Below are 19,334 nucleotides of genomic sequence, written 5' to 3'. Positions count from 1 at the left end.
TGCTCACTTAATTCTCACAAGAACCCATGAGACAGACTCAACCACTGTCATTTCTAGTTTACAGACAGAGGGGTCCCGGAAGTTAAACAACACTTTCGCACGGAGAGTAAGGGTGTGGAGCTAGGCTTTGAACTTAGTGCAGCTCAGAAGGCCACGATCTTAAGTATGCTATTCAGTCTCGGTCCCACAGCTGAGAAGAGCAAGGCTCAGGCTGGTTAGATGCCTGGGAGCCCCATTTCTTCATGCCCATGAGCATGAGTCACCAGTTCACATAGAGGAACACAGCATCCCGGAGCCATTTTCAGCAACCACAGCAATGTTATTTTGGTAGGTGGTGATTTAAATTAGATAACAAGACTACAGTCTGCTTTGCAGCGATGGAGAAAACAGTCACTGTTAGGGTGACAGCGTCCAAGACTCTACCCTCAGAGTGTGCAGCGTGGGCCAGGATGCCTTCCAGAATCTCCAGGGGTCATCCTTCCCACACTTTGAACAGAAACTCTCAGAGTCCCACCTTACCGCCATCTTCCCCTCCTACCCTTGATAGCATTCAGCCCTTTTCGCGGTCTTCCCAGTATGACAAGGTCACCACCCCACTGAGTAAGCACCCCAGCCTACTTTAGGGAAAGGAATAATTACAAAAAGCTTCTTGACCTTGAGCTGGAAATCATCTACTATTACCCTATTTGGCCCTGGGTTTTCCTTTGGAGGGGGGGAAACCTCCAGAGCTATTATGACAGAATTTTCCACAAGGTACTCTTCAGGTGTTGAACATGAACAGCCAATATTTCCTCCTCTTCCACTTTCCAAATCTTTCCCTTTCTGGACTAAATAAATCAAATTCCCTCAACTGTTCCTCATATAATATAGTTTTCAGACTTTTCACCATCCCACCAGGAACCTTTTCTGATGAGTTTTAAGGACGTGGTACACAGTCATCTATACCCTCCAGGTCAGGCATGATCCAGCCAACAAAGATCACGCAAAATTGTTACCTCTGAGGAGCTGACACGCCTTGGTGCTTTGGGGCAGCGATGCACCTGTTGGCTCGTCACTAACTCATGACCCACTAAAAATCCCTGCTGTGTCTTGTTTGACAGAAAGTATTGTTCGACCAGATTTCTTTCATCTTTTACCCGTGAAGTTAGTTTGCTTAATGAAAAAAAGACTTTACATCCATCCCTTGAAATTCTACCTCACTGGAGGCTGTCCATCCTGCCTGCCCAGACTCAGACCATGTGTCCCCGTGTACTCAAAGGAGAGAAGTTCAAGGGAAAATCTGACATCTTGTCAGCCTAACACTTTAACATGGCTTCTGTCTGCCTGCATGGACAGCGCCAAAACAGTGTCCATTCACCTGCTGCCAGACAGTGGGGACCAACAGGGACAGAGGTGTCCCTGGAGCTGCTGATCTGGGGGCTGTTGCTAGGGCCGCTTTGCCTCTCTTTGCTTTTCACAGCTCTCGTTTTGTTTTGTTTTGTTTTTTAAAGATTTTATTTATTTGACAGACAGAGATCACAAGTAGGCAGAGAGGCAGGCAGAGAGAGAAAGGAAGGGAAACAGGCTCCCTGCTGAGCAGAGAGCCTGATGCGGGGCTTGATCCCAGGACCCTGAGACCACGACCTGAGCCGAAGGCAGAGGCTTAACCCACTGAGCCACCCAGGCGCCCCTCAGCTCTCGTTTTTGAATCCAAAAGCAATCAGAATAAACTTCAAGATGACGCTAGGATGCAAAATCTTTTCACAGAATTGACAGAAATGCCTCTGACCCTCTGCAAATGCTTCCTTGTCAGCTTAGGAGTACATCAGGGAGTTGTCTCTAAGGCTTCGGGGTGTAATCTTTTATTTTGAACGAAGACCAAGTCCTCAGAAATAATTGGGCTTTCACCCAATAAAAGATCAGCCATATAAAAGTTTATAATTTAGAAAGTTTATAATTTAGAGTTAAAATTTATAATTTAAAGTTTATAATTTAGAGTGTGCCTTTATGAAGCAATAACAGTATTTTGCAATGTTATGGCTTACTGTTTTAGTTTCAAAACCAATTTTAAAGTTCTTACAGTTGAAAATTCTGATTAAAATGTTAAGTTTTCTAACTCTGGCTCCTAAGTGGTTTTTTGTTGTTGTTGGGTTTTGTTTTTTTTTTTCCCAATATCTCTTTCGAATGCAAGAAGAAAAGTACAGTGGGTTGTTCTGGCATGACCGAGGAACAGCTGTGGCCATAACTGTACATTCCTTAAATCCCATCTCTATTGCCTCGGTGATCCTAGTTCAGGCCTGCTTGTTTTCTTCATCAATGGAAGATGTGTTCCTTCAGAATTGGAATTCACTGAGGAATAAGACCTATCTTATATCCATGGGACAATATGAATTTTGGTTTTAGCTCTCCAGTGGAATCTTTGAACAAAGGGAAATGAGCTGCAGATGATACCGCGAGATGAAACGGGACACTGTCCTGCTGTAATTTTAGGCGGAGAAATAGAGCCAAGTAAAATCTTTCGAACGAATCAACTCTATAATCAAAACTGAAGGCACGGATTGCATGGAGCACTGGGTGTGGTGAAAAAATAATGAATACTGTTATGCTGAAAATAAATAAATTAATATTAAAAAAACACAAAAATTGAAGGTTCATTAAATGCCATCTAACAAAAAACTAAAATAGCAAGTACTGGGAAGCAATTACAATAATCATTTAAGATCAGCTAAGATCAGTTAAGAATTTTGACAACAGGTAGAATCATTATGGAAAGCAAAGCAATTGGGCAAAGTAATAGAATCCTAAACAGAACGATTAGCCTCACTGAGCTCAGATTTATTAGCTAAAGTCCAGCTGGTCATCCTCACAAGGTAAGAACCTTACCGAATGGCAACTATTGACAGAATCCAAAAGGAAAGGAAATAGGGCCCATTTAATTTATATATTAAATTAATAACGGCAAAATAACCAATAGTGTCTGTGGCAAGGAGTTTTTAAGTTACACTTTGAATTACTCATAATATTTGTGATCACAGTCATATCGTTAACAGCAAGACATAAGTAATTATTTTTAGCTGCCATGCTGCTGTCCACAATGCCCTTTAATATATATATATTATCTCATTAAAAACACATCCAGTGAATAGTAATAGATTCAGATACAATACCTCTCTAGATATTGCAAATAGATGTGTGAAGCTCAGTCTTGAACTGGAGCACGATTACCACCAACTTTAGTCCCTTGCCTTTGTGAGGATGCCATGGAGCTCCCTTCCACCCCCTCACCGCCCCTGACCGCGTTTGCCAGGCTCAGGGCACAGAGGCTGTCCGGCGACTGTCCCTGCTCTCAGTATTATGGCTCATTTTGCTCAAGACCTTCTGTAGCTGGGTTTTGTTTTCTTCCAGGAGTGTTTGCTTTTGCTCTCACTGGGGAGGCAACAGGGACGCTGAGGTTGTGACTTTGCCACTCTGGTCCTCCCTGGGGTGCTGCTCTGCCTCCCTGAAGACCCACGGCCAGTTCTGGGCTCGAGCTTTCCAGAAGGTATTACAGAAAACATTACCATTTTTGACAGAATCTTGAACGGGATTACCTCCGGTTTCCATCTAAATTCCAGAATTCCACTGTGATTTCTTTTCTTTTTTTTTTTTTTTTTTTGGAGACACATGCTTATGTGGGCCAAGCTTGCATGATGTTTTCAGTTTTATGCTATAAGTAAAATTGATATTGATGATGATGATGATTCATGAAAAGGGGTCACAGAGCAGAGCGAGACAGAGTCCAGGCTCCACAATCACACTGAGCTGGGTTCAAATCTCAGTTCTGCCTAATTCTAATCATTTGACCACTAGAATGTTATTTAACTCTTTGAATTGTTATGTTGTATGAAACAGGTCACAACAGTCTCACTCTCACAGATGCTAGGAGAATCATGAAAGAAAGGGAATGCATGTGAAAACCTTTGTACCTGACACATATTAGTACTAATTTTCATTACTGTTCTTTAGAGGGGTATCAATGACTAGATCCCACACACAGCTAAGAGTGTGTTTTGGACCTGTAAGTATTACGTAAGTTTTGGTTTCATAATAAAATGAATAAATGCATATTATTAGTAGGTGGTACCGCTAATATCTTATTCAATGAAATTGCAAGATATAAAATTTGCACATCCCTTTATTTAAGAATCAAATATTTTCATTATTAGTTTATAAATTTCTGGATGGTTTAAGCCATCAAAGCTAACAGAAAAGATTTTTGACTTCATCAAAAATTGCCTCTGACAGACCTTAAAATGCAGCAAATGCAACCTTCATGCCAGGGAGAAAAATCAAATGCAAGTAAGTGTTTGAAAACATTTAAAGAGGAATAAAATAAAATCTGTCGATATTCACTTACTCATTCATTCGTACATACTATTTAATGAATATGTGTTGAGTAGGGCAATGCCCTAGGTTTATTCTGTATTAATCCCTCTAAATTCATAGCTGGCGGCAGCGAAGGCTGCATTGGGCTGAGGCCTGGATGACGCCACGGGACTTGCGGGCCAGAAAGGAGCGCATTCTAGGACTCCACATCTGCTACCGTCAGTGGGAATGAGGCTCTTCCTCCCCAGACTTCTTTGCAGGACACCCTCATCTTCCTGACCTCTGAGCCAGTGTCCCAGTGCTCCATCTTTGATCTCTTTTCTTCTTAATCCATACTCACTTTTTGAAAGATTTCACCCAGCCCCATGACTGTAAATACAAACTACATGCTTATGAACCCCAGCTTTATATCTTCCCCATAATCCCTCGCCTGAGCTCCAGATCTGCGCATTTAATGACCTACTTCATCCTGCCATTTGACATTCCACAGGCATCTCAAACTCACCCGGTCGAAGTTAAGCTCCTGGTTTCCATCCCTTACTTGCTTCTGCCGCAGTGTTCCCCACCTAGGTCACTCCCTAGCCAATCACCAGCTGCTCAGGCAAAGCCCCCTTTCTCGCTCATGTGCGTCCAACCATCATCTTCCAACTCTCCCCAAAACATCTCGTCTCCTCCACCAGCACTTTAGTCCAAATACCCATCGGCTCTTTCCGCGCCGGCTGTCATAACCCCTATTTGAATCCTGTTCTTATCCCCTCAAAAGAAGCCAGAATTCTCTTTGGAAACGGTAATACATTTTTATGGTATTCTTATCCAACACATTCCAGACTAAATCCATGTCCTTACCATGACTTCTGATGCTCTACGATGCAGGCTTCTGCCTGTCATTTTCCTGCGTCTCTCGTGCCCGCAGCTTCTCCCCATTCTTTGACGTCCCCCACCTTGTTCTTTCCTCAGGGCCTTTGCAGGAGCCACTCCCTCTGCTTTGAACACTCTTCCGCAAGCTACTCAAGGCTCTTCGCATCACTCCTTTCAGGCCTCTGCTCATCTGTGACCTCCCCATAGATCTCCTGACCAGCCTCTCTGAAAGGCTCTTCCTCACTTGAAATCACCCTACTTGGCCTTATTTTTCTTCAAAGCACCTCATCAACCCCAACGTATATTTATTTGTTTAGTGGCATCTTAACCATCAGAAGGGATTTAGTTTTTCTTCTTGATCTCTGAATTCCTGTTACTTACAATGGTGTCTGATGCATAAAAGGCATTCGATAAATGTTTGTGAAATGGGTAAGTGAATGTCTCTACTTCCTTCCACCCCGAAAGCATAGCATTGGGGACAGACCGAAGTTCAGGTCCTTGACTTTTGGGGAACATTTACTGAACACTTATGTGCTGGGTGTGATACTAATAGGTTTTTTAAAAATATTCCTTATCCTATGTAATTCCCAAACCCTACAAAGTAGGTATTCTTATTGTCATTGCTATTATTACCTTCTAAAATAGATGAGGGAACAACTCAGCAAGGTTCAGTAACGTGGCCAACACAGCTGGTAAGAGATAGGTATGTGTTAGGAAAGGCAGTTGGGAGCAGTTTGTTGACCCCTGAGCAATGGCTGAAAAGTGCCTTGGGCCTGGAACATCCCTTGTATGGAGATAAAGAGCCATCACAACCTGTGTTGCTGGACATAGCTCCTTCTTTGAAACTATCTTTCCTTATTCTGGGTTTGGTGTATACTCAGAGACTCTCCCCCTGTGTTTTCAAGATCCTTGTGTTAGGTGTGTGTGTATGGGAGGGAGGATAGAGGTAAGCTATCTCTAAAACAGCTCTAAAAAATTCTTCCAAGCTGTTCAGCCAAGGCTCCAGATAATTCCAATCTCTCATTGCTAAGATTTTTCCATTCTTAAGTATGATTTGTTTACTGTTACAAAGTGAGTCATAGGACATATGGAGAATTAACTCAGATATCCAGTGCCATGTGAGTGAACAAGTTCTTTCCCCGTGAACACACAGGGGTACAGTATATTGGATATTGTTTATGCTGTCTCGAGGAATTTGGAAGAACTGGACATAAGAAAGAAAATTCCTGACAACATTCAAAATTATGTCCCGGAGGATCCTTTTAAATAAATAGAATTAACTTCTAGAGAAAAGGAGGTGGGTGGTACTGTACTCATTAATGATACTGATATTTTCTTTTTTTTTTTTTTTAAGAGTTTATTTATTTATTTGACAGAGAGACAGATCACAAGTAGGCAGAGAGGCAGGAGAGGCAGGCGGGGGGGGGGGGGGGGGAGATTCCCCGCCGAGCAGAGAGCCCGATGCGGGGCTCAATCCCAGGACCCTGAGATCATGACCCGAGCCAAAGACAGATGCTTAACGCACTGAGTCACCCAGGTGCCCCAATGATACTGCTATTTTCTTAAAGTCACACTTACCTCTCAAGGTGCTTATAACATTGTCATCTCCAAATAGATTCATTGCAGCAATGATATCTAAGAAACATTCTCATTCTGGTGAAGAGGTTCTTTGTATTTTTGTTCTTGGAAAGTTGTTCACATAGATATTTTGTTTCAGAATAGTCCACATTTCTTCCTGAAATGCACAGGATTATGTAAGACTTGGCATTTCATTTCGTACACGTCTACTTGTCCACGACATTGTTAGAGATCAGTCTCTCACTCTTCTTGTGAAACGTGGTAAGAGATTGAGAACAGAAGGTTTTCATATTTAATTGCTAAAGTGTAAATAGTTGATTATCTACAGAACAGTTTAATCCTGGTTGGCCTTTTCCTGCCTCTCCAAAGTCTCCAAGACAGAATCAGACAACCATGGAATGTCAGAAACAGAAGAGGCAATGGAAACCCCAAACTTAATCTCTCCTTTTAGAGAAGACATGAGTTGCTGGCTTCCACTGCCATGATTTGTTTCCAGGGAATAGAAATCCATCAAACTATTTGCATAGGCAAGGAAAAAAATTAGGAGAAGAAAGCAGTTTCCAAAATGGACTGCAAATATAGACAAAATTGTTTTTGTTGCCCTCTTCGCCAACACCCCATCTCCATTAGCAGAAACATGAGAAAGTTCAGATTGATAACACGTGTATTTGGTGTGCAGTTATTATTATAAAATTGAAAAGATTGAATTTGATATAATTATTGGGTCTCAGGCCAATTTACAACTCCTCCAATCGTCTGTTTGCAACAGTGAGCCATGAACGCAAGAATGGCAATGACAATTCCGAACATGGCGTGTCCAAATGAAACTGCAGAGGTTCTAGGGATTTGATAAAATGTTTAAGATACTACCTTATCTGGAGTACCATGCTTATATCAGACAAACTAGATTTTAAGCCAAAGACTCTCATAAGAGATGAAGAGGAACATTATATCATAATAAAGGTGTCTATCCAACTAGAAGATCTAACAACTATAAATATTTATGCCCCCAACTTATGAGCGTCCAAATATATAAATCAATTAATAACAAACTTAAAGAAACTCATTGATAATAATACAATAATAGTAGGGGACTGTAACACCCCACTCACAGCAATGGACAGATCACCTAAGCAGACCAACGAGGAAACAATGGCTTTGAATGACACACTGGACCAGATGGACTTCACAGATATATTCACAGCATTTCATCCATACATTCTTTTTGAGAGCACATGGAACATTCTCCAGAACAGATCACATTCTGGGTCACAAACGAGGCCTCAACAAGGACAAAGAGATTGAGATCCTACCATGCATATTTTCAGACCACAGTGCTATGAAACTTAAAGTCAACCACAAGAAAAAATTTGGAAAGACTTCATGGAGGTTAAAGAACATCCTACTAGGGGCACCTGGGTAGCTCAGTAGGTTAAGGGTCTGCCTTAGGCTCAGATTGTGATCCCAGCATCCTGGGATCGAGCCCTGCAATGGATTCCCTGTTCAGTTGGGAGCCTGCTTCTCTCTCTCCCTCTGCCCCTGCTCGTGCTCTTTCTCAAATAAACAATCTCTTAAAAAAAAAAAAAAAAAAAAGAACACCCTACTAAAGAATAAGTGGGTTAACCAGGAAATTAAAGAAGAAATTTTAAAAAACATGGAAGCAAATGAAACAAAAACATGACAATCCAAAATCTTTGGGATGATGTATATTGCAATACAGGCCTACCTCCAGAAGCAAGAAAAGTTTCAAATATACAACCTAACTTTACACTTAAAGTAGCTGGAAAAAGAACAGAAAATAAAGCCTCAAATCAGTAGAAAAGGGGAAATAATAAAGATAAGAGCAGAAATCTATGATATAAAAATAAAAATTAAAAACCAGTAGAACAGATCAATGAAGCTAGGAGGTGATTCTTGTCAAGAATTAACAAAATTGATAACCCCCCAACCTGATTTATCAAAGAGAAAAGAGAAAGGACCCAAATAAGTAAAATCATGAATGAAAGAGGAGAGATTACAACCAAAATCACAAAAATATAACAATTATAAGAGAATATTATGAGCAATTATGAGCCAACAACTTAGGCAATCTGGAAGAAATGGATAAATTCCTAGAAATATATAAATTATCAAAACTGTAACAGTAAGAAATAGAAAACCTGAACAGATCCATAACAAGCAAAGAAACTGAAGCAGTAATAAAAAAATCTTCCAACAAACAGGAATCCGGGGCCAGATGGCTTCCCAGGGGAATTCAAGCAAACACTAAAGAATTATTACCTAATCTTCTGAAACTGTTCCAAAAAACAATAGAAATGGAAGGAAAACTTCCAAACTTATTCTATGAGACCAGCATTATCTTGATCCCCAAACCAAAGACCCCATTAAAAATGAGAATTACAGACCAACATCCCTGATGAACATAGTTGCAAAAATTCTCAACAAGATACTAGCTAATAGAATTCAAGATTACATCAAAAGGATTATTCACCACAACCAAGTGGGATTTATTTTTGGGCTGCAGGCCTGGTTCAATAACTGCACATCAGTCAACATGATCCACCACATTAATAAGAGGAAGGATACAAACCATATGATCCTCTCACCAGATTCAATAGAAGCATCTGGCAAGATACAGCATCCTTTCTTGATAAAAACCCTCAAGAAACTAGGGATAGAAGGAACATATGTCAACATCATAAAGGCCGTAACAAAAACCCCATGGCGAATATTATTCTCGATGGGGAAAAACTGAGCTTTCCCCCTAAGGTCAGGAACAAGACAAGGATGTCCAGTCTCACCACTGTTATTCAACATAGTACTAGAAGACCTAGCCTCAGCAGTCAGACAACAAAAAGAAATAAAAGGCATCTGAATCAGCAAGGAAATCAAACTCCCCCTCTTTGCAGATGATATGATTCTCTATGTAGAAAACCCAAAAGACTCCACCAAAAAGTTGCTAGAACTGATACATGAATTCGGCAAAGTCACAGGATATAAAATTAATGTACAGAAATCTGCATTTCTATCCTCCAATAATGAAGCAGCAACAAGGGAAATCAAGGAATGGCTTCCATTAACAATCACACCAAAAACCATATCTAGGAATAGACCTAACCAAAGAGATAAAAGGCTGTACTCTGAAATCTACTAGAACACTAATGAAAGAAATTGAGGAAGACACAAAGAAATGGAAAAACATTCCATGCTCATGGATTAGAACAAATATTGTTAAAATGTCTATATTACCCAAAGCAATCTATACATTTAATGCAATCCCGATCAAAATAACACCAGAATTTTTCACGGAGCTAGAACAAACAATTCTAAAATTTGTATGGAGCCCAAATACCCAAAGGAATATTGGAAAAAGAAAACCAAAGCTGGAGGTATTACAATTCCAAACTTCAAGCTCTATTACAAAGCTTTAATCATCAAGACAGTATGGTACTGGCACAAAAACAGACACATAGATCAATGGAACAGAATACAGAACCCAAAAATAGAACCACGACTATATGGTCAACTAATCTTTGATATTCTTTGGAAAGAATATCCAATGGAAAAAAGACAGTCCCTTCAACAAATGGTGTTGGAAAAATTGGACAGCCACGTGCAGAAGAATGAAACTGGACACTTTATTACACCACACACAAATTCCAAACAAATGAAAGATCTAAATGTGAGACAGGAATCCATGAAAATCCTAAAGGAGAACACAGGCAGCAACCTCTTTGACGACGGCACAGCAACTGCTTACTAGATAGGTCTCCGGAGGCAAGGCAAACAAGAACAGAAATGAACTATTGGGACTTCATCAAGATAAAAGCTTCTGCAGAGCAAAGAAAAACAATCAACAAAACTAAAAAGCAACCCTTGGAATGGGAGAAGATATTTGCAAATGACATATCTGATAAAGGACTAGGAGCCAAAATCTGTAAAGAACTTATCAAACTCAATACCCAAAGAACAAATAATCCAATCAAGAAATGGGCAGAAGACATCAACAGACATTTCTCTAAAGAAGACATCCGGCTGACAAACAGACATATGAAAAAGTGCTCAACATCACCCACCATCAGGGAAATACAAATCAAAACCACAATGAGATACCACCTCACACCAGTCAGAATGGCTAAAATTAACAAGTCAGGCAATGACAGATGCTGGTGAGGATGCGGAGAAAGGGGAACCCTCCTACACTGTTGGTGGGAATGCATGCCGGTGCAGCCACTCTGGAAAATTGTATGAAGGTTCCTCAAAAAGTTAAAAATAGAACTATCTATTGACCCAGCAATTGCACTACTAGGTATTTATCCAAAGAATATGAAAATACTGATTTGAGGGATGCCTGGGTGGTTCAGTCTATTAAGCAGATGCCTTCAGCTCAGATCATGATCTCAGGGTGCTGGAATTTGAGTCCTGCATCGGACTCCTTGCTCAGCAGGGAGCCTGCTTCTCTCTCTGCCTCTGCCTTTTTGTGCACTCTCTCTCTCTCTCTCTCTCTCTGACAAATAAATAAATAAAATCTTTTTTAAAAAATACTGATTTGAAGGGGCACATGCACCCCAATGTTTATAGCAGCATTATCAATAGTCAAATTATTGAAAGAGTCTAGATGTCCATTAACTGATGAATGGATAAAGAAGATGTGAGATATACACATACATACGTATCTATATATATGTGTGTGTGTGTGTGTCATTTGCAAATGTGGCCATTTGCAATGACATGGATGGAGATGGAATATATTACGCTAGGTAAAATAAGTCAGAGAAAGACAAATACCATATGATTTTACTCATATGTGGAATTTAAGAAACACAGGAAAATAAAATAAGGATAAGGATAAAAGAAGATAAAATAAGGAAAAATAAAATAAGATAAGTAAGATAAAATAAAATAGGAATAAAAGGAAAATAAGATAAAGTAAGATAAAAACAGAGATTGGAGCAAACCATAAAAGACTCTTAACTATAGAGAACAAACTGAGGGTTGCTGGGGGAAGGGGGGACGGGGTAATTAGGTGATGGGCACTTGGCGTAATGAGCCCTTGGTGTTCTATGCAACTGATGAATCACTAAATTCTGCCCCTGAAACTAATACTATATGTTAACTAAACTTAACTTCAAATAAAACCTTGGAAGAATGAGTGAATGAATGAATGAATGAATGAATGAATAAAGATATTACCTCATAATTAAAGCAAGTTCCCTTAAAATAGCACTTCAGTTTGCAATAGTCACTCCAGATGGCTAGGTGAGGCTATTTATGTTATCCTGGTCAATTATGTAATTACTACCATTATGTTTTCTGGGCAAATGAACTCATCATTCTTTGCTTCCACGCATACCAACTTCAAAGAATTGTCACGAAGATAAATCAGACAAATGCAGGAAGACAGCAGCTTTAAACTGGGGTTCTTTGGAAGTGCACAAGTGAATTGTGTGTAAGACTGGTGTATGTATGGGCACAGAGTATTTTTCGTTAGAAGCTTTTAGCAAATTCTTTTAAAGGAATCTGTAACCCCAAAGTGGTTAAGAAGCATTTATAGTCAATAAAAAAAAAAAGGTTTCATTAGAGCTATTTTAGAGTAACCTCTACCTCCTCCCCCTCCCCCGCCAGATACATATGTAAGATAAGGATCTTGACAAAACAGAAAGTGAGTTCCTGAAATCACAAGTGTTCTTGTAATGCCAAGAAAGCCAGCACCTTGCGCGATAACGTAATTGTCAATGGCAGCACCAGCAGCCCTCAAACTGAGCATCCCCAATTTGGCTGCTTGGATCAAAGAATGCCCTTTCTGTCAACACGAATAAAGCCGATACAGCCTCAGAAAAGAGAGTCTCTTTCGCTATCACTGCATCATCCCCTTTACCTGTTTCTCATAATCATTTCTTGACATGCACACTGACCCTCCTGATTTCTAATTCATGCTGGTAGTAAACAACAGATTCAATGACCTAGCCGGTTATTATGCTATGAGTATACATTGAGCGTCTTCCGGTTTCCAGGCACCAAGCTCTCCAGGGATGCAACAGTAAACATTATGAAGCCTGAGCCGACAAGGGCCAGGAAGGAACCCTGAACAATATAGCATGGGGGGTACCACTTGACAGAAGCACAGGAAAGCCCAGCATACACATGATGAACTCCTAATTCGGTCTTGATGGTCAGTGAAGGAAAAGAATATTAATAAACATTCCTTAAATAGCATTCATTGCATACCAGACACTCTTCCAAGTGCTTTATTTTATATCACTGTTTCATTCACCGGAGGATTCCAATAATGCTAGCTGAAAAGCCAGTCTGCAATGTAAGGAGAAAGGTCTCCGGAACATTCCAGGCAGAAGAGCAGGTATAAAGCCCCAGAGGTAGGAGAGTAGAAGAAAAACAGACATGAAGGTGCATCTGACACAGCCCATATCAGCTCACCAGATCTCACTGTCCACTGCTCAGGAATTCTTCAAACCAGTAACTGTTGGTAGCACAACAATGGCCACAGCAGGGGTCCTTATATTGGAGACGTTGGCAAATATCACAAATCAATCAGAATTTATTTTTTGTTGTTGCTGTTGGGTTTGGTTTTGTTTTTTTGAGGCAGTTTATCAGCACGTCACTTCCCCAGGGTATGGGAAAAGGTGACCTGACCATGAGGGTCATCAACCACTCTGATGTGACAGGTGGAACGGCCTTCTCTAAGATTCGATTCTTAGCTCTTGGGGAACAACCAAATGAGGTTTGTTAAAGACATGAGTACAACTAGAAAATGTCTCCATTTTTTGTTGAGCTCGGGACACACTCAACCTTAAATCCTTTGTTTATATGTTTATCTTGGCATTACTTCCATAGACAAGATTACTTGTGTTTTTTATGCAGTCCAAGGCCATTTTGTTGACAGATAATGTTAGAGTGGTGTGCCAGCATAAACTTAGGGAGAAAAAAGGTGGCATGTTAGAATATCATGTAAAAAACAATTTAATAAAATAATAATATTATTTTGGGATGCCTGGTTGGCCCCATCGGTTAAGCATCTGCCTTTGGCTCATGTCATGATCCCAGGGTCCTGGGATTGAGCCCCACATCAGGCTCCTTGCTCAGTGTGGAGCCTGCTTCTCCCTCTGCCTGCCACTTCCCAACTTGTGCATATTATTTCTCTCTCTCTCTCTCTCTCTAGCAAATAAAATCTTTCTAAAAATTAAAAAAAAATTTTAACATTTTACTGGCATTTGACCCAATTTAAACTGAACCATTAGATCCCAAATTGTATCTGAAATATACATATCATCCTCTAGTTCAGCAGTTAGGCTAACCTAGCCCTCTCAATTATAAAACCACTCTTGCCATAGTGCAATTTTTATATCCAAACTAGATGCAAAGCCTATGAATAAAGCACAATATCCTTAAAACTCTTAGGAAATCTTTTAGGACTAGAAGGAAGCTGTCCCCCAATTCTCTTCATCTTGAAGTAACATTATATCTAATATGGATGTATATTAGATATATAAATACACGCACATATACTTTATATATACTTTATATATGTTTGTGTGTATATACACACCACACACACACACAGTAGAGGCAATCAGCCCTGAGAGGCAGGAAGCTTCACTGGAGGACAGCAGTGTTTACTGTCTGAAGATGTCAACACTCCGAAGCAAAGAAATACTATGTTCCTAACCTATAGCCATTCACCCAATGCTGAAACCCAGAAGAGGACAAAAAAAGTGCCCGTTTGAAGCAAGTGGAGCTCTGAACTCATGGAAATCCCATGGCCCATTTAGAGCTTTCAGAATGGCTGTGTCCAGAGCAAGATGAAGCCTTTACAGAGAAGGGGGATCCCTTTCACTTTCTATGCGCTCCATTACTGTCTGTAGGCAGATCATAAACCAGGTTATTTATCTGTTCATATATTGATTCATATTTTTTTATGTGTAAATCTTCCACTTTGTTCAAGTTCCCAGAAATGTATTTTCAGATTTTAAAAACAACTCACCAAGAGACTCCTTTTGTCTCGGCTGCCATCTTTCTCATCCAGAGATTACTTTTCTACATGATCTACTTTTCTACATGATCATTCTGGCCAACCTTCCTAATGCCATCACAGCCTCTGCCTGAAACCCAGAAGGAAGGTCCAAAGCAGCAGATGAAAACTCAGGGCAGAATGGTGGAATATCCTTTTCCAGCAAAATGAAACTGGAGGCCACGAGGAGCTATACCAGCCCAGCGCATGCGGACAACTTCCCTCATCCGACTCTGCTGCTGTGGCGTGTTCTTCACTGCCTGGTTCTTCATGTATGAAGTTACCTCCACCAAGTACACTCAGGATATCTACTGATTATGTGAAAGAGAAGAGAATAAAATGACATTTCTTGATCCTATTATGTGCTAAACAATTCACCTGTCTTCTTTCATTTACTCCTCACCACAAACTGCAAAGGAGGTGGATTTAAGCTCATGTTACAAATGAGGGCAAGTAACTTGCATAGGATTACACATCTTTCACTTAACTATTCAACCATTTAGCAAACATTCATCCAGGGCTAACTAAGAGCTAGGTGATCAGTAAACAACAGGTGTTGGTTCGGATAAACAGCAAAAAAAAAAAAAAACAAAAAAAACCAACCAAACAAAACATGGTCCAGCTTCAGGTCGGTTTCAGTTTTCCTGCAGTGAAAGTCACAGGAATGGAAACTCAGTCCCGAGTGTTGCGATTTGGAAATGACCTTCAGAGAAACCAGTGTGGAGGGGCCTCTAATGAACTAGAGGGGAGCCTCTAGAGAACACGTGTTGAGTGCCTACAGGAGGAAAGGTCCTGTGTTAGAACTGTCAGAACCCTTATCTTGGTCTCCTGGACTATCATTATTGCTTGAAGAATGCCGAATTACCTTCTATCAGAAGACTGGAAACCTACCATACAAAATCAATAAAAAACCAAAAAGCAGACTGTTCAATTTAGAAGTGGGGGTGCTTGAAGCTTTACTCATATGCCACCCCCCACCAGGGCTCCTGGGCAGAACATCTCAGACTATGTAGGACACAGTTTGAAAATCACTGAGCAGCTCAATACAGTATTGATTCAGGAGAGTGGGCATTGCATTCCATGGCCCTTGGGCTGCTGGTCTAGGAAGGTGCTGGGGAGCTCTTGTCCTGGGACCTGCCTGAGTGTGGACTGGGGGCCATTCATGTACACTATCCCACTGCTCCCCATACCCTTCCCTTGGCTAGGGCTGACATCCTTGGTCTTGCTTATGATCACCCAGTTGTGCTTGAGGTCTTCCTAGTTGGGATATTGGGTGGGCAAATTCTAGAACTGCTTAGTACAAGCAATCTGAGAAAAACAATCTGGCCGTCATCTCCTGCAGCTGGGAAGAGTGTCACCTGATTATCTCCACAGGTCATCTGAACACCTGTTGTCTGACTGTCTCTACCTGGCAGCAGAGAGGAATGACACCTGGCCATCTCCACCTTTCTTGAGATCATCTTCATCAGGAAGCTGAGAGGAATGTTAGCAAGCCCGAGGCAGTGGCGTTCACACCCACCTCTTCAGTTCATACATTGATTGTTTTCCTGATAGTCGCTTGCAACATGTAACATCCTGGGCTCGTGAGTGTTTGACATATTTTCAGAGGCATGAATGTTTCCAAGCTCCCCGCTGGTATGCTCAAATTTAACAGTATCAGAGTGATAGAATGTCATTAAAGCAGTCACCTTTGCTGATGCTATGAAGGGGTCTTTGGGCCAGTGGCCATTGTATTCATCAGTTTGGAAACAAAATTAAATCTGAAAACAAGATTGTGGGAAATGGCTAAGACATTCTTCAAAGCAAAACAAATGAAAGAAAATATAAAGAACATCCCTAGTATTTATCAAGGGTTTATTTAGTTCATTCTAACAGTGAGTTTATTAATTCATCCTATAAATATTTAGCAAGTATCTGCCAGTGAAAGGCTGCATAAGGATATACATAAGGATACATATAAAGATATATATAAGGATACAGCCTTGGGATAACTTTCAAAGAGTTGGTAATAGTTCCATGATGTCATACCTGACGAAATTCCAGGGTATTTTAGGCTTTCAGCTATTATTGTTTCTCTCCAATTCCCTACCATTCCCTTTCTGAAAAACTGCAAGTCTTCAGGAAAACCATCAGCCCTGGGCAGCAGCTGATTTGTCCTTGGGACAACCCCCAGTGGCCCAAATGGTCACCAATGTCATTTTGAGCCAACCTCCCAACCTGGACTAGAAGAAGCAGATCTGGGGTGGGGTGGGCAGGATTTTGTCGTCTGCAGGCAGAAATCTATCTGGGTTCTACCCAGATGAGAAAAGAAGAGCTGAGAAAGCCAATTTCAAATTAAGTTGGCAGAAGCCAGAGTGACGGAGACAATATTCTGGCAGCTTTTCATTGACCTCTAAATCCTGTGCACTTGAGAGAACAGCTAAATCAGAAAGATTAACACTTGGATTTCACTGGATTGCCTCAAGTATAAAATAATGTGAGCAACTTTCTCTTCTAATTTGGGGAGGGTCACCAGAGTTGGAGGGGAAGAAAACACCTCCACCTGTCTTCTCCACATCCCTCCTCAAGCACCTTCCCATTGGGCTTTTGGGGCTCCCCCCTCAGAATGCAGCAGGGGCCCTGCTCTACCTGCAGGGTTGGGGGTGAGTCTCTCCTCCTGGGAGCTCTCTGAGGGATCCAGGGGAAGTGGGGCTTGGAAGTTAAGATCACAGGTGTTCTGCTCTGTCCCTCTCTCTAAAGTCAATGAATCCAGAATTATGTTTAAAAGAGGAGGTTCCTGGGGGCACCAGGATTGGTTAAGCATTAGACTCTTGACTTGGGCTCAGGTCATGATCTAAGGGTCATGAGATGGAGCCCCACTTGGGCTCCATGCTGAACATGGAGCCTGCTTAGCATTCTCTCTCTCTCTCTCTAAAAAGAGAGAGGAGCCCTTTACTTAGAAAATTCTGATAATGGTGGAAGAATTGCTGGTGTTCTCCTAAACCAAAAAAATAGAAACATTATTTTTGCTTCTAGGGAAGAACATGGACAGTTGAGAAAGCTGTGGATTTCTGCAAAGCCACAGCAGGAAGAAAGTGGAGGAGAAATAATTAAAAGGGGAGAATTTACTAATAAGAAATAGGCCTCTCTGGGTGACTGGGTGGCTCAGTCATAAAGCGCCTGCCTTTGGCTCAGGTCCTGATCCCAGGGTCTTGGAATGTGGCCCCATATCGGCTCCCTGCTTGGCGGGAAGCCTGCTTTTCCTCTACTGTTGTGTTCCTTCTCTTGCTGTGTCTCTGTCAAATAAATAAATAAAATCTTAAAAAAAAAAAAAAGGAAAAAGAAATAGGCATCCCTGGTTCCCATAAACTTCCTAGCTCTTCTAATTCGTTGACACTATGAAGCAAACAGCACCCTGCCTGAATCAGAAACTCACTTAGCAGACATTTCAGAATATCTGAATGGCCCAGAAGAAGGGGAAAAGATAAAAACAGAAATGTGAGGTCTCTGGCTAAAAGCAGCAGGGGCTCTGCTCTACCTGCAGGGTTGGGGGTGAGTCTCTCCTCCTGGGAGCTCTCTGAGGGATCCAGGGGAAGTGGGGCTTGGAAGTTAGAAAACAGCCTCTTCAGGAAAGAAGCCAATCCCTATTATACATTCAAGAGCTTGAACTGGATTCGATGAAGTTTCCTTAAATTTTGTTTATATATCTGAACGAAGAACCTTTAAAAGCAGTCTTTGCTTCTGCTCCCAGACTCCCAAGGACCCATTTTTATTTCAAGCCTTTAAGAAAATCCAAAATGTAGAAACAAATGATGGACAATTCATGCACATTTCATTGTAGTAATAAAGTAAAGGTAAGTCAATCCTCTGTTTCTAAGAAACTGAGCTCTACAGGGACCAGCAGAGTAGCAGACATAACGTCTCTGTGGAATATTTTACCTAAGTCTCCATTTTGTTTTAATTTCATCAGTTCAGACAAATTGGATTGTGCTGGCTAACTCGGGGACAATAAAATATTCCCATCACATACAGATTTCCTGTAAGCGGTTTTGCAGATGGAAGGTTAACAAAGGCTTGGAGGCTTAAAAATTAATTCTGTTGAGACATTTGCCACATTTATTAACTATTTTTACTAGAGCTCTGTATGTGGGTTCTTTTAAAACATGTTGGTGGGAGGAGTGGTGAAGCTATTAAAGCAATCGAGAAAAACAAGGCGTAAGGACCTATTTAGCCAGAGCGACTCCATCTTGGTTAAAGAGCCATTTTGTTGTTTGTGCAGTAAACTTAAATCGACTCCCCCCACCCACCCCAGAGAAACTTACTTAGAAGCAAGTCCAGGAAACCAGTAAAATGTAGTCGGCTAGTTCCTGATAACAGAGCCCAGAATACAAGGACGAGTGAGGCCAGATAGAGACATCTAATCAGTATGAAGTACTGATTGTAACAGTGAGAAGGTCTTGCCCAAACCAAAATGACTCCATCTTGGGAAGGACGACGATCTTATTATTCACACTGAATATGTTAACTGACTAAGCCTTCCCAGGAAATA

The 19,334-nt window shown here is 41.0% G+C and overlaps 1 protein-coding gene across 5 annotated transcripts in view; it reads right to left on the bottom strand.

Moving 5' to 3' along the window:
* The window catches only part of CTBS (chitobiase), a 69,862-nt gene that overhangs the window by 39,028 nt on the left and 11,500 nt on the right, over positions 1-19,334 (bottom strand). The window contains exons 1-4 of one of the 5 annotated variants that reach the window (XM_032361311.1): positions 16,326-16,626; positions 14,780-15,117; positions 6,781-6,937; positions 3,570-3,685 (exon numbers count right to left, since the gene is read on the bottom strand). The gene's annotated coding sequence lies outside the window, so the exon portion shown is untranslated. Of the gene's footprint in view, positions 1-1,357; positions 1,464-3,569; positions 3,928-6,780; positions 6,938-14,779; positions 15,118-16,325; positions 16,627-19,334 lie in introns of those variants that run through there. The other 4 variants (XM_032361310.1, XM_032361312.1, XM_032361313.1 and 1 more) reach the window with 4 other exon arrangements.

This window comes from Mustela erminea, chromosome 10 (genome assembly GCF_009829155.1).
Source record: "Mustela erminea isolate mMusErm1 chromosome 10, mMusErm1.Pri, whole genome shotgun sequence".
NCBI classification, from domain to species: domain Eukaryota; kingdom Metazoa; phylum Chordata; class Mammalia; order Carnivora; family Mustelidae; genus Mustela; species Mustela erminea.
The sequence above is the reverse complement of the archived record's forward strand: the minus strand, read 5'-3'. Positions and strand labels throughout refer to the sequence as shown.